Source organism: Oncorhynchus tshawytscha, unplaced genomic scaffold, assembly GCF_018296145.1.
Source record: "Oncorhynchus tshawytscha isolate Ot180627B unplaced genomic scaffold, Otsh_v2.0 Un_contig_4909_pilon_pilon, whole genome shotgun sequence".
Taxonomy (NCBI): domain Eukaryota; kingdom Metazoa; phylum Chordata; class Actinopteri; order Salmoniformes; family Salmonidae; genus Oncorhynchus; species Oncorhynchus tshawytscha.
Window position 1 is genome coordinate 4,460 of NW_024607218.1, and position 16,007 is coordinate 20,466.

Genomic DNA, 16,007 nt, shown 5'->3' on the forward strand with positions numbered 1-16,007 from the left:
CTAGACGTTGTTAACTTCTTATGGCTGGGGGCAGTTGAGCAGCTTGGATGAGTAAGGTGCCCAGAGTAAACTCGGGCCTGTTAGAAATTAGATATGTAGACGGGCGAGTCGGTCAAGGATCGATTCAGACAAGCTGGTAAATTGTATGACAAGCGACAGTTTATTCAGAGTGAAGATATCTAGAACAGCGTAATTACGGCTCCTCCGCTAGTTCGTACGGAACTGCAGGCAAAGAGACCGTTACAATCAGTACACCACTTATATATAGAACAGAAAGTAGGTTGATTCTGGAAGATCGGATCTTTGGATTGGTTCAGCTGGGGTGTAGTCTGTAGTCTTCCGCCATTGGCTCAGTTGTCTGTCCGTCATTGTAGAATCCTCTTCGGGCACACAATGTTCAGCTACAAAGGAGATTATGTGTGTGCGCTAGTTTTTGGCAGTTAGTGTAATGCGCGAGCTATCCTGTAGGGGACCCCACAGGCTTTACTTTAAGTTGTAGCCCTTTATTAGCAATAGGTTGGTCACCTGCATAAGAAATAGCATTTCTCCCCAGGCCTCAGGAGAGCTTCCGTCTTCAGGGGCGGTGGGACTGGATGGCCCAGACCTGGGTGCGTCAGCAGGTTCCCCTGACAGAGGTGCCGTTGAGCTGGAAGACGGGGCGCTCATAGGAGTGACATGAGGGATGTGCTGCAGGTGGCCACTGTAGGAGAGCAGGGGCTTCCTGTTCTTTCCCTCCACTGCTGCCTGCGCACGGTCCTCGTTCCACCTCATCAGTCCATCCAACAGGAATGCCAGGAAATGCATTGCAATTGCTCTGGTACCTGAGAGAACAATGCACGATTAGGGTGGGAGAGCTGTTGCTGTTAACGTTAAGCAAACCTCTTAAAGCTACCCCTCCACTTTTTCCAATTTCTGCCTGAAGACATACCCAAATCTAACTGCCTGTAGCTCTGGCCCAGAAGCAAGGACATGCATATTCTTGGTACCATTTGAAAGGAAACACTCTGAATTTTTGTAAATGTGAATTGAATGTAGGAGAATTGAACACCGTAGATCTGGTAGAAGAAAATTCAAGGAAATAAACATTTGTTTTCTGTTTTTATTGTTTCTGCATCATCTTTCAACTGAACAAGAACATCCAAACATACAGATAGGATGCCGGGGGTGGTAAAAATGGAGAACATAAGATGGCAACAATATTTGAAAAAAGTTTTAGAAAGATATCTTCAGGAATGAGTGAGCTACATGACATTGAGCATGTAGTCACCCAGGTGTCCCACACAAGGTGCCCAAATGTACCCAAGTGGCCGAATTGGTACAGTGATACATTTTGAAGTAAATGACTATATACAAAACACTCAAATGCCATTCTAACATACCCCCCCTCCAAAAAAAAATGAACATTTGAAACATTTTCAAATAACAAGGGTAACTATTTACACACATTCAATGTATAATGTACAATATTGTGAAGACCCTCAGTCCTCTACACAATATTGTGCTTCTGATGCCATGCCCAATAGCAGTATCTTTCTGCAGTAAAGCAGAGGGTTACTGTACAGCTGGTGCAGGTGATGGGGCATTTCCTGTGACAAAGGGCACAACGACATCTCCCTACTGTGCCCTTTTTGCCCCGAGGCACATTCATGCCTGCAGAGATGAATCTGGGCAGGTGAACACTACTGGTTGGAGCAGAGGGGCCAGAAGGTGCTACAGTGGACTTGCTGTAGCTAGCAAGCTCCTGGATGAGCAGCTCCCTGAAGGCTAGCTGTGAGATGGGGGATGTCCACAGCTCTGAGCCATTTCCTTCTGGAGGATGAAGGCATTCACCACAGCAATGTCAACAAAATGGTAGAAAAATGTCTTGTACCACTTCATTGTCTTGTGGAGAACATTGTAGTATCCTATAAGCGCATCAGAGAGGTCTACACCTCCCATGCTCTTGTTGTAGTCCTTGATGGCTTCAGGAATGGGGACATTTTTGGTGGTCCATGCCCCAGTAGCGTCCTTCACACGCCTGACGACGTGATCGCCACTGAAGGACGTGTGGATACTGGAGCACATGACCACCTCTCTGGTGTCCATCCACTTCACAAAGAGCACAAAGAGCAGGCCATCTTCACGGATCCATCTCATGGTAACCTCATGGGATCCATCTCCCCGCTCAGCCCGCTTAGGCATGTCATTCACCTTGGTTTTTGGAAAGCCCACTATTGGGCCGAATGGTGCCACAAGCCCACACATCCCGCTTCCTCGGCTCTGTAAACAGGGTAGGGCTTGTGTAAAAGTTGTCCACAAAAAGTGTGTAGCCCTTCCCCAGCAGTTGAAAATCTAATAACTGCATAACAGAGTCATAACTAAGTCCCTTACCGGTCACAAAACTGCTCTTCCCCTCATAAACAAAAAAATTGCACGTGTATGCACACACAGAAATCAGCCAAAACAAACAGTTTGTAACCCCATTTAGTTGGTTTGTTGCGCATGTATTGTTTTAGGCCAATTCTGGCTTTTGAAGCTACCATCCTCTCATCGATGGAAATGTTCTGGGCAGGCTGAAAATAGGTTTTGCAGGCCTCAACGATGCTGGGGTAGAGAGGTTTTATTTTGCACAGCCTATCAAACCTTGCTGTGCCTCTCTTCTTCTCGTTGTGCTCATCAACTTCTGGGTCACTGATATGAAGCACCCGTGAGATTGTCAGAAACCTCTTGCATGATATGACCGTGGATGGGAAAGGCAGTTGATAGAGGGGAGCAGTTTTCCAGTAATCTTTCAGGGTTTTTAGCTTCACAAGACTCATGTACATGACCATTGACATGAAACAAAAAAGATCTGAAATGGAAATGGGCTTCCATCCCTCTTTCTTGCCTGCCTGCTTCTTAGCACCATACTTGTTTGTGTTCGACACCAGGGAATCAACAACTGCCGAGGTGAAAAACAGCTGAAAAAGTTGCATGTCATGTCCAGCTGAGGTCCTGATGGCCTCTTCGGTCTGAATACTGGAGGTGGTGGCACCACATCCTCCTCCAGCACAGAGTGCCAACGACCCTCCTCTCTGATTGCAGGTTTAGCCCTTCCCCACCTCCGCTTCTTTGTCACAGACTTCACACCTTGCAGGGCGGGGGTAGGTGTGGAGCCGGAGACAGCAGGGGTCCGGCTAGATGATCCAGCTCCTGTCGGGGATGGGCACCTTGCCAGTGGGGGCTCCCAATCAGAATCAGAGGGACTGTGAAATAAAGACACAGAAACACAGATTATATTAGAGTAGGGAATGTAAATCACTCAGGTGAGGTTCAGACACACGCAAAGGGAAAGCCACGTGGGCACCTCAAACATTCCATTACTGATTATACAAATATTTCAAACAACTGCATGAGAATTACTTACCAATCGAGAATGGCATCCTCACCATACATAAACATGTCCTCAAATTGACTGTCCAAACTTGACACACAATCTGATAGATCTTCTTGGACTTCTGTGTCACTTTCTCGTTCAATCTCGGTAATAATATCATGTAGATCCGTATACCTGGACTTTGCCTTTGCTTTTACAGATTTACTCGCTATAATTACTTCAATAAAAGAGTGGAAAATTATCTTGACTCAATACTGCGTCGCGCAAAGAAAATGGCTCCTTCTGGTAGAAATTCCAATGGCGAATGGCTGCGTTACGCTCGAGTTTCGTTCAAGAGCTGGTCTTCCCTGATATAAACAATTGCTATTTCCATTTACCTCAACCCATTGGCTATCTACCAAGCAAGATTTCAAGAGGATCAGTGGTGATTGGGCAGAAATACAGTCATTCAAAGAAGCACAGGTGAGATCATTGGCGGCAGCTGACGTCCCACATAGTTTAAGCTTAAAACCTCTTTAGGCGATGACAATTACCTGGGATGAACTGGTTGAGGTGGAATGACTCCAAGGATGTGGAGCCCCGTGCTCAGTGATAAACCAGCATAATCATGCCGCCCTTGGTGATTATGCAGCTGTACACCGGGTGGGTCCTGTATACAGTGGAGGTGGTTTCCAGATTGCCTGGATGCGGATGTAGTCCAGCAACGAGATGCCCAGGGTGTCAACCCCCTTCTCGCTGTTGAAGGTCCCGATAAGGTCAATGAGAAGGATTTCGCTCGCCGCAGCCCCACACGTACGACGCCCACAGTGAAGCGCAATCTCCTTCCTGCTGATCTTCCTCGAAACCTCTGCCTCGGTGAGAACAACCATCCCGTTCTTCCCTTCCAGCTCAGACCTCTTGGCCTCCAACAGTCGGCGGACATCGCCTGCATCCCACTCAAAGATGCAGGCTGACAGCTGCCGCATGAAGGGACCGTAGAGCTGGTGGCTCTCAGTGGTGACACCTAACGCGAACCGCCGCATCAGGTGCCAGATGTCCAGCCGAACCACCAGCTGGTCCCACTCATTGTTCATGTTAGCTGTCTTTGATCCGCTGTCCACGTACATGAGCTGGGGGGGCGCCACCCACCATGAGACCAGCCGCCATGGGGAGCAGGCCCTCGCCCTCACCGGTAGTGAGGACACTGACGAGGACCTGCCCATGCTCGTTACCGACGTCGGTAACCCAGGCGGCCGTGTCTGCAGCGGTACCCGCGAGCTTTTTAGTCACCTGTCAGCAGCCAGACGGGTGAGGGCACTGGGGAATCTCCGATGGATCAGTGAACTGCCGCTATGTGCCCAAGGCCAGAAACTGCTCGCACTCCCGAGGTACCGTATACAACTCCACATTCCAGGACTCGCTGTGACTTTCACACAGCTTGCTGTAGGTCTGTGACGCACCGTTCACAGGACAGCCTAGAGGAGAGATATATAAAGCATATGAATGACATGCATTCATTTGAAATAATGACTAACTAACAAAATCTTGTGAACTTACTTGTGTGTCAATATTGCTGGAAACTGGCAGAGATGCCGAGCGTCCAGCTGACTGACAAGGTCCCGTGACCACCCAGCGACCTTCTTACACCGACCGCATTCCAGGTACTCAGTTGCCATGAGATACCAGCGGTCGATGTCCAAGACCCTCCGGATGGTCTTGTAGAGCCCAGCCTTGCAGTGTGTGCCTATGCACCCAGACTGGGGACGTGCCAGCTTGTATGTCCATATGCGAACGGGCATCCAAAGGAACAGCTGACATGCGAAGAAGGGGTTGTGGGATGCGAGTGGCTGATTGTAGATCGGCCGCGGTCGGGGAGGCCTCCACCACGTGACTAGGTCAGTGGTGTCGACCTCTCAAAGCTGTTCCTGGTGAACAGCGTGCGGCCGATCCACCGCTGCTGCTCCTTGGTGAGAGATGAACACCAACTCTGTGGAAGCAGCAGCTGAGTGAGAGGAGAGAGTGATGGGGGCGGGGGAGAAGGGATGGTCATGTTTCAGAGAAACGGAGGGCGGCCTTGGAGGCAGGAAGGACTGCCGGGGCAAATCCTCCTCTTCGCTCTGTCCCAGCGGAGCAGGAGGACAGGACTTTAGCTTCCTCGTGTGCCCGGTTGAACCTGACCATCTCAGCGAAGGCCAGATAGGCGCACGAGTAGCGAGTCAAGGCGTCTGTTGGTGTTTCATACTGGAGAGGGAATGCAAAACAACGACGCTGGACAGAGTGGAATCAGGTGTATCAAAAAGGCAGTTTATTGGTCAAAGTTATCTTGTCCTGCCGTTTATCGTGCACGGACCTAAGGAATGTGACTCTGTGAGGAGTCCGAATAATTAGGCTGCTCAGCCAGAGTTTACAACAGAATGTATACACAGAATAATGTAGGTGGAGTCTCGTCGTGTTGATCTTCTGACTGGTCCTGAAGAGTTGGAGGCGGGCCTTGCTCTAGCCAGAGCGGGCCCCATTGGTGCACAGCAAAGTCCTTTGCTCTTGGCACCCGACCAGTAGGGGGGGGTAGAGTGTGAGTGTACAGTGCTTCATGAGATGTATGTGTATCAAGGAAAGCGTGGATTTTAGGGACTGGTAATGTCTGCTTTAGGCTCAGGTGTTTCCTGTTTATGCAGGAGTGCATGTAGGGTTCAATGTCAGTGAGATAGCTTGGCACTTCTAAGCTCGTTAGTGTTGCAGGCTGCTCTTTGTAGTTTTACAGGGAGTATATTTGCGTGATGGCAGCTGTGTGTCCTTCGGATACTCATGTTATTGCACACAGGCTCTAGACTTGACTGAGGTCACTGGGCCCAGAGTTGTCTGAGGGCATCCGGTTTAACCAGAGCTTTGGTCTGCTAGTAACGCTTTATATTAGATTATTTATATAACAGTAGCCATGTGCTTTGAGCACCAGGTCACAACAGAGTATACATAGGGAAACAGGATGGAATGGAATATAATTATTGCAATGTAAATCCAATAAACATTAAATAAATGTCAGCAATCTCTACACACAAAATAACACACCATAGCTAAGGAGTCGGAGCATCGGCTGCCCCTGGCACATTGGCTGCCCCCCACAAGATGGATCATCACTGTGTATTGATAGTGTCTCACTCCCCTATTTACCCCTCCCCTCTTTCCCATCCCTTCATTTCCCTCCCTATATCCCCTCCCACATCCTACGTCCCTCTTAACAGTGATGACAACAACAGAAGCCCAGTCTAGGAGTTTTAATGATGAACCAGAGTATACATAGGGAAACAGGACGAAACGGAAGATAATTATTGCAATGTAAATCCAATAAACATGAAATAAATGTCATCAATCTCTACAAACAAAATAACACCATAATTCCTCTAATGTACAGTGCATCTGGGCCACTGACCGAAATGTGGACAGAAATGTTTGCGAAAGGTAAGCTAGTCATACCTTGTTTTACCTATGTGTTCTAGCTACTGCTGTAGAGAAAAACATCAGCTCTACCAAGAAGTTGAGTTTTCACCTGAAGATGTGTTGATAAATCATGTTTGATTTGTATATTTTAATGTCTATCCTCTTAATTTTTTTATAGTATTTTGTTTGGGAACGGACCGATGTTAGTCTGGTGTCTCGCCTCAGAACTGCCTACCATGGGTTACCCTACCAGTAGTCTTATAGACTACAGACAATATAGCTCTGAGGGTCCTCAACACACACAAGCCTCTACAACGCACTCAAGATCTCGGTCCAGGTAGAGGGGAACAGTGAACTATTTACAAATAAAAACGTCTGACCACCCAGCCAGTGGCTCAGTGTTCTTCACCTCATCCCTTAGTGTCCTTCATTTCCACCAGCCACTGGGCCACGTTCTCACCCGCTGCAGCAACAGAACTGTGGCCCGTCTCCCGCCACTTCGGCAAGCCGCATTTGGCGCAGACGTAATGCTCACGTTGCCTTCTCTTCCCGGCTGTCACCTCCTCTGTGTCCACCATCGCCATCCTCCTCCAAGCCATTGTCCTTGGCACTGGGGGCGGTGAAGAGCAGCCAGTCTGTGGTCCTTGGGCTTGGGAGGGGCCGGGAAGTGCGGGGGGTTGTTGCTCCAGGTGGGCTGGCAGAATGGGCACGTGGGCGGGCTGGGCTCTCTTTGCTGGGTGGTCTGGCGTGGGACCGGGGGGAGGGCAGCGTAGGGAAAGGGAAGGGTGCCTTGATTCCCTCCTGCTTGAAGTGGAGGGGCTTGGCGGTGACGCTGGGCGAAGACGCTGGGTGGTGACGCTGGGGGCAGCAGCGAGCCTCAATCCCTGCTACAGCACCATCCTCTCCTTCTGACGCCGGGAGTACCTGAAACAGGGAGAGAAAACAAACACAAGCTGACACTCAGATTGTCATTACTCACATGGCTTTATGTGACAAGTCTTCCATAAGTTAATGTCTTACCACTGACTGATGGTCCTTTGATTCAGCTCAAAGAGCTGAAGGTTCGTCTGGGCCATCAACCTTGGGCTGTTCAGCACTGCCTCCCTGATGGCCACGTCGTCTGCCAGAATGAGCGCCCACCTGCTGTTCTTGACGCCGGCAGACTGCGTGGCGCTGGGATGGATTTGGCAGAGCTGACTGCAAATGGCCTCCACCAAATGGCTGGTGCCCTGGCCAATTTGCAGGGCCCGAGTTGAGTCCGGGAAGGCAACTGAAACAGAGGAGATAAATAATTAGAGAACATTGAAAAATAATGATAGCCAGCGCCTAACCTTCATATGCATTTAATGTAGAGGCAGGCAATAAAATAGTAAGGTGGAGGACATGAAACCTAACAACATACCATTGGAAAGAGTCTTTTCCTAGGATAATGGACAACTTCCCCTTCGTTGCCTTGAACCGCCCCTGAACGTTCCTCTCCTGGTGCCGGGCAGGGTAGATCAAGCGTTGCTTGTCAAGTCTGGCGCCACCAGCCCGTCTTTCCTGCGGTCGGACAGCCCCTGACGGTTCCTTACCCCCACCAAGGCCCTGGCAAGCCTGCAGACAATGTCACACATTTAGTGGTAACACTTAAGATGTTTCTACAAAGGAATAGATGTTATTTTACATTGTGTAACTAACAGAAAATCACACTGATGGATTCTTTTAAAATGAAACTCTTGTGTTGTGAGCTTTCTAAAATGTTTGCACTCAGCTGATGGCATCCTTGTTATTAACGGTACAGGTTCCCCAAGGGGTACCACCCCCCCCCCGCTCAACTGAAACAGTGGCGCACAGAATGCAAAAATATTCTTAGAAATATTTAACCTCCACACATTAACAAGTCCAATACCTCAAATGAAAGATAAACACCTTGTTCATCTACCCAGCGTGTCAGATTTCTAAAATGTTTTACAGCGAAAACATGGCACATTTTTATATCAAACCACCACAAAGACACAGACGATATGTAGCCATTTTGTCGAACAAAAGATGCAATCACAAACGCAGGATTAAAAGAAAAATAATTCACTAACCTTTTGAAAATCTTCATCAGATGACAGTAATAGGACATGTTACACAGTACATTTATGTTTTTTCAATAATATGCCATTTATGTCCATAAATCTCTGTTTACATTGACGCCATGTTCAGAAAATGCTAAAAAATGTCCGGAGAAATTATAGATAGCTCCGCCAGATAACAGCAATACACATCATAAACTTTGACTAAATATACATGTTCTACATATAGTTAGAAAGATACACTGTTTCTTAATGCAATCGCTTTGTCACATTTCTTTTTAACGTTACAGAAATCGTTCACTATTCAATAATCTGAGACGGCGCTCAGACAACAGCAATATTTCTCCGCTATGTTGGAGACAACAGAAACACAAAATTACAACATAAATATTCCCTTACCTTGATGGTCTTCGATCAGAATGTAGTTGAAGGAGTCATACTTACCCAAAACATCGTTTGGTTTCAAATCGTGTGTTTCTGTATTAGCATATGCTACAAGTTCCAGCTGAAATGCATCCAAAATTACTTATGGTCCCGAACAGTTGCGCATCAAAACTTCAAAATTACATATGTCGACTAAACTGGTCAAACTAAGTGCAGAATCGAGCTTTAGGATGTTCTAAACGTACAAAACAATTATCTAATCTATTGGAGAAACGTGCCTCTTCTCAGTCTCTCCAAAAAGCGCGCTCTCGTAACCTTGTGTTTTCTCGCGACACTCAGTCTTTTGCCTCCCAAAGGGTCAGAACTCGCGGGATTTGCACAATTAAACGCTGTACTGAATGAGGACATCCAGTGGAAGACATAGAAAGTGTCTCCAGATCCATAGCTGGTTGGGAAAGGTGGGGGCGATGACGTCAAAGTTGCCCCAAATTTCAGGCTCCCAAAAATAGTTTGGGAGATTGCCTGCCCTGTGAGTTCTGCTATACTTACAGACATAATTCAAACAGTTTTAGAAGCTTTAGAGTGTTTTCTATTCAATAATAATTATTATAAGCATATATTAGCAATTTTGGACAGATTTTTTTCAGTTTACTATGGCCACGCAATTTATCCAAAGGGGGCAGTATTGTCCCGAGCCACACCCAAAACTTGTGTCTTGAGTTTGTCTCAATTCCTTATTTAAGAGGTTACAATAGCATGTATTTTTTAACAACACAAAAGCTCAATTATATTTACCTCTGAATCAGAGGAGTGGGTCAGGGTGAGGAGAACCGTGTCGACCAGGGGCCTCAGGAGAGCTTCCGTCTGCAAGGGCAGTGGGACTGGATGGCCCAGACCTGGATGCGTCAGCGGGTTCCCCTGACAGAGGTGCCGCTGAGCTGGAGGACGGGGCACTCATAGGAGTGACATGAGGGATGTGGACTGTCTGGTCCACAACCTCCTCCTGAAAAACCTCGTCCTGCTCGATGGCGGCTGCCTCTTCCGGAAGGTCAGGGTCCGCAGCACTTTGCCAGTACAGGTACTCCACTCTGGGAGTTCCCTATTAAAGGAACAAAACAACAACAACAAAAATCTCCGGCAAAAGCAGAGTAGGGAAGTGTTAATGGGATTAATGCAACTGATGTAAATGTTCATTCTCTTACTCAACTTACCCCTGTACTCGCTAGGCTTGGTGTAGTCCTTACCCTGTTCCTCGCCAAGCAACCCTTTGGCTGCTAAGGTTAAGGATGTGCTGCAGGTGGCCACTGTAGGAGAGCAGGGGCTTCCTGTTCTTTCCCTCCACTGCTGCCTGCGCACGGTCCTCGTTCCACCTCATCAGTCCATCCAACAGGAATGCCTGGAAATGCATTGCAATTGCCCTGGTACCTGAGAGAACAATGCATGATTAGGGTGGGAGAGTTGTTGCTGTTAACATTAAGCATTACTTTAAGCCCCACAATGACAATTACCGGTTGAGGTGGAGGTAGAATGACTCCAAGGATGTGGAGCCCCGTGCTCAGCGATATACCGGCATTTGCCGATCTCGTGGGTCCTGTATACAGTGGATGTGGCGCATCCGTATGGAGTCCAGCAACGGGATGCCCAGGGTGTCGACCCCCTTCTCGCTGTTGAAGGTCTCAAAGAGGTCAAGGAGAAAGACTTTGGTCGCCGCATCTCCACTGTAATATTTGTGTTGTGGAGAAATGACCAGGCAGGAGACGGGAGTACAGTTAGTTTGTTATATTCCTTAATTTTCTGAATATTCATCTACTTCTTCACTTCAGAAGTTTCTGCAATTACTTCATTCACTGCACTCATTTGTTACGTCCCTTCTTCCTTTTTTTCCCCTTGACAATATTTCTCCACTGAGATCGACTAATTCCAATGGGTTCAATGACAGTTTATTTTATTTAACCACCAGAGGGCAGTGTCGCTATTCTGGACTCCAATAGTCTTGCTACTTGGCAGCTCCTGAATACTGTACTAGCAGTGCTAGCTGTGGTTAGTCTTCTCTGACTGGCGAAAGAAAATTTAAAAAAATAAATAAATAAATAACTGACGAATTACATAATTATTTTGAGTTTCATTACTCACGCAACATTCTTCCCTTCAAGCAATGTCCATTTATGTAGTTTAATCACCTCGTCGCCACTGTAAACCCCGACAGTGAAGTGCCATCTCCTTACTGGCGATTTACCTCAGTCTCTGCCTCTGTGAGACCGACCATCCCGTGCTTCCCCTCCATCTCAGACCTCTTGGCCTCCAGCAGTCGGCGGACATCGCCTCCCACTCAAAGATGCAGGCTGACAGCTGCCGCATGAAGGGACCGTAGATCTGGTGGCTCTCAGTGGTGACACCTGACGCAAACTGCCCCATCAGGTGCCAGATGTCCAGCCGAACCACCAGCTGGTCCCAGTCATTGTACAGTTATGGCCAAAAGTTTTGAGAATGACACAAATATTAATTTTCACAAAGTTTGCTGCTTCAGTGTCTTTAGATGTTTTTGTCAGATGTTACAATGAAATACTGAAGTATAATTACAAGCATTTCATAAGTGTCAAAGGCTTTTATTGACATTTACATGAAGTTGATACAAAGAGTCAATATTTGCAGTGTTGATCCTTCTTTTTCAAACCTCTGCAATCTGCCCTGGCATGCTGTCAATTAACTTCTGGGCCACATCCTGACTGATGGCAGCCCATTCTTGCATAATCAATGCTTGGAGTTTGTCAGAATTTGTACGTTTTTGTTTGTCCACCCGCCTCTTGAGGATTGTTCTCAATGGGATTAAGGTCTGGGGAGTTTCCTGGCCATGGACCCAAAATATATATGTTTTGTTCCCCGGGCCACTTAGTTATCACTTTTGCCTTATGGCAAGGTGCTCCATGCTGGAAAAGGCATGGTTCGTAACCAAACTGTTCCTGGATGGTTGGGAGAAGTTGCTCTTGAGGATGTGTTGGTACCATTCTTTATTCATGGCTGTGTTCTTAGTCAAAATTGTGAGTGAGCCCACTCCCTTGGCTGAGAAGCAACCCCACACATGAATGGTCTCAGGATGCTTTACTGCTGGCATGACACAGGTCTGATGGTAGCGCTCACCTTGTCTTCCCCGGAACAATCGGAAAGGGGATTCATCAGAGAAAATGACTTTAACCCAGTCCAACAGTCCAATCCCTGTACCTTTTGCAGAAAATCAGTCTGTCCCTGATGTTTTTGCTGGAGAGTAGTGGCTTCTTTGCTGCCCTTCTTGACACCAGGCCATCCTCCAAAAGTCTTTGCCTCACTGTGCATGCAGATGCACTCACACCTGCCTGCTGCCATTCCTGAGCAAGCTCTGTATTGGTGGTGCCCAGATCCCGCAGCTGAGTCAACTTTAGGAGACGGTCCTGGCACTTGCTGGACTTTCTTGGGCGCCCTGAAGCCTTCTTCACAACAGTTGTACCGCTCTCCTTGAAGTTCTTGATGATCCGATAAATGGTTGATTTAGGTGCAATCTTACCGGCAGCAATATCCTTGCCTGTGAAGCTCATTTTGTTCAAGCAATGATGACGGCACGGGTCGGCAATTCCTGGTGAACAGCGTGCGGCCGATCCACCACTGCTGCTCCTTGGTGAGAGATGAACACCAACTCTGTGGAAGCAGCAGCTGAGTGAGAGGAGAGAGTGATGGGGGAGAAGGGATTGTAATGTTTCAGAGAAATGGAGGGGCGGCCTTGGAGGCAGGAAGGACTACCGGGGCAAATCCAATTCTCTCTGCCCCAGCGGAGCAGAGGCCGGGGCAGGAACAGGGGCTTGGTCAGCTGGAGGCAGAGGCCGAGGGAGTGATGGGGGGACCTGTAGGTCTACGGCTTTTGCAGTGACACAGAAATAAATTGGTTAAATGGATGAATGAATTAATCAAATAAATGCATGCATGAACGGACAGACATTTTACAAATGTAGATAACAGTGATTAAGTTAATAGCACATTCCAACATGTTTAGATGAATATCAATCAGTGATAGGATGTAACAAACAAAAAAATGTATGAGTGTTGGTCAAGTTTGAGTGTGAAACTGAAATTAGTGATTAAAATGGAAAAGAGAAAGTCATGATTACGTGACTGTCACGACTCTTGTCGTCGGTGGAAGAAGTGGACCAAAGCGCAGCGTCGTAAGTGTTCATGATTTATTATCAAAACACGAACAAAACAACAAAGAGCAAAACGACAACGACCAGTTCTGTCAGGTGCAGAAACACAAAACAGAAAACACAGATGGGAAAAGGCTGCCTAAGTATGATTCTCAATCAGAGACAACGATAGACAGCTGTCCCTGATTGAGAACCATACCAGGCCAAAACATAGAAATACAAAAACCTAGAAATAAAGAACATCGAATGCCCACCCAAATCACACCCAGACCAAACCAAATAGAGACCTAAAAAGGCTCTCTAAGGTCAGGGCGTGACAGCGACATGCAGGATGACAGCTACATGCAGGATGACAGCTACATGCAGGATGACAGCTACATGCAGGATGACAGCTACATGCAGGATGACAGCTACATGCAGGATGACAGCTACATGCATACATGCAGGATGACAGCTACATGCAGGATGACAGCTACATGCAGGATGACCGCTACAGTGGATAGGTAACATATTTAATAGTTCATACATGCAGTGACTCTCCTCAAAACCCAGATGACTCTTACCAATACATTTCCTTGGGCTGATGACGGAAAAATGTAACACACTTTAAAATGTCAGCAAACTTTAACTGAATACTTATCAAAACGGATCAAATTTCCTGTGTCAATTTAATAGTGACGTAAAAACAAACATGTTCTGTCAGCAGCTGCTTTGACCAGCTCTGTGTCTGATAGATCTGTTGGTGGCAGTGCTGGTCGAGGGAAAGACACCCCTATATCACGTGGAGAGAGAAAGGATTGTGAGCTACACAGCTTATCCAAAAGGGTTAGTATTATCTTACATGTGTAACTACACACTCACCTTGAACTGCAATGAGTTTCTTCATCTTCGCCTGCAGTTCACCTGGGGCGAGAGAGCGCCTTGAAAGGAACGCAGATATCGCAGGACCAAGAGGCCTTTGAAAATGAAACATAGCGTAAACAGTGGGGAGAACAAGTATTTGATACACTGCCGATTTTGCAGGTTTTCCTACTTACAAAGCATGTAGAGGTCTGTAATTTTTTATCATAGGTACACTTCAACTGTGAGAGACGGGATCCTGAAAAAAAAAATACAAAAAATCACATTGTATGATTTTAAGTAATTAATTTGCATTTTATTGCATGACAAAAGTATTTGATACGTCAGAAAAGCCGAACTTAATATTTGGTACAGAAACCTTTGTTTTCAACTACAGAGATCATACGTTTCCTGTAGTTTCTGACCAGGTTTACACACACTGCAGCAGGGATTTTGGCCCCTCCACCATACAGACCTTCTCCAGATCCTTCAGGTTTCGGGGCTGTCGCTGGGCAATACGGACTTTCAGCTCCCTCCAAAGATTTTCTATTGGGTTCAGGTCTGGAGACTGGCTAGGCCACTCTAGGACCTTGAGATGCTTCTTGCACGGAGCCACTCCTTAGTTGTCCTGGCTGTGTGTTTTGGTTCGTTGTCATGCTTGAAGACCCAGCCACGACCCATCTTCAATGCTCTTACTGAGGGAAGGAGGAGGTCAAGATCTCGCGATACATGGCCCCATCCATCCTCCCCTCAATACGGTGCAGTCGTCCTGTCCCCTTTGCAGAAAAGCATCCCAAAGAATGATGTTTCCACCTCCATGCTTCACGGTTGGGATGGTGTTCTTGGGGTTGTACTCATCCTTCTTCTTCCTCCAAACACGGCGAGTGGAGTTTAGACCAAAAACCTCTATTTTTGTCTCATCAGACCACATGACCTTTCCCCATCCCTCCTCTGGATCATCCAGATGGTCATTGGCAAACTTCAGACGGGCCTGGACATGCGCTGGCTTCAGCAGGATTGCGTGCACTGCAGGATTTTAATCCATGACGGCATAGTGTTACTAATGGTTTCTTTTGAGACTGTGGTCCCAGCTCTCTTCAGGTCATTGACCAGGTCCTGCCGTGTAGTTCAGGGCTAATCCTCACCTTTCTCATGATCATTGATGCCCACGAGGTGAGATCTTGCATGGAGCCCCAGACTGCGGGGTGATTGACCGTCATCTTGAACTTTCCATTTTCTAATAATTGCGCCAACAGTTGCCTTCTCACCAAGCTGCTTGCCTATTGTCCTGTAGCCATCCAGCCTTGTGCAGGTCTACAATTGTATCCTGATGTCCTTACACAGCTCTCTGGTCTTGGCCATTGTGGAGAGGTTGGAGTCTGTTTGATTGAGTGTGTGGACAGGGGTGTCATTTATACAGGTAATCTAGTTCAAACAGGTGCAGTTAATACAGGTAATGAGTGGTGAACAGGAGGGCTTCTTAAAGAAAATGAACAGGTCTGTGAGAGCCGGAATTCTTACTGGTTGGTAGATGTTCAAATACTTATGTCATGCAATAAAATGTACATTAATTACTTAATCATACAATGTGATTTTCTGGATTTTTATTTTAGATTCCGTCTCTCACAGTTGAAGTGTACCTATGATAACAAAATTACATTCCTCTACATGCTTTGTAAGTAGGAAAATCAGCTGTGTATTAAATACTTGTTCTCCCCACTATATGTCATCATTTCCAACTGTGTGAAACAAGTAGAATTATATTTTCCTTCAAGATATGTA

The 16,007-nt window shown here is 46.9% G+C and overlaps 1 long non-coding RNA gene across 1 annotated transcript; it reads right to left on the reverse strand.

Moving 5' to 3' along the window:
• Window positions 1-6,591: 6,591 nt before the first annotated feature.
• LOC112240716 lies at window positions 6,592-11,760 on the reverse strand. Its single transcript, XR_006081096.1, has 5 exons — window positions 10,725-11,760; window positions 10,012-10,641; window positions 8,172-8,365; window positions 7,790-8,039; window positions 6,592-7,693 (listed from the first exon to the last, which is right to left on the reverse strand). It is a non-coding gene; the product is annotated as an uncharacterized LOC112240716 (long non-coding RNA).
• Window positions 11,761-16,007: the final 4,247 nt, after the last annotated feature.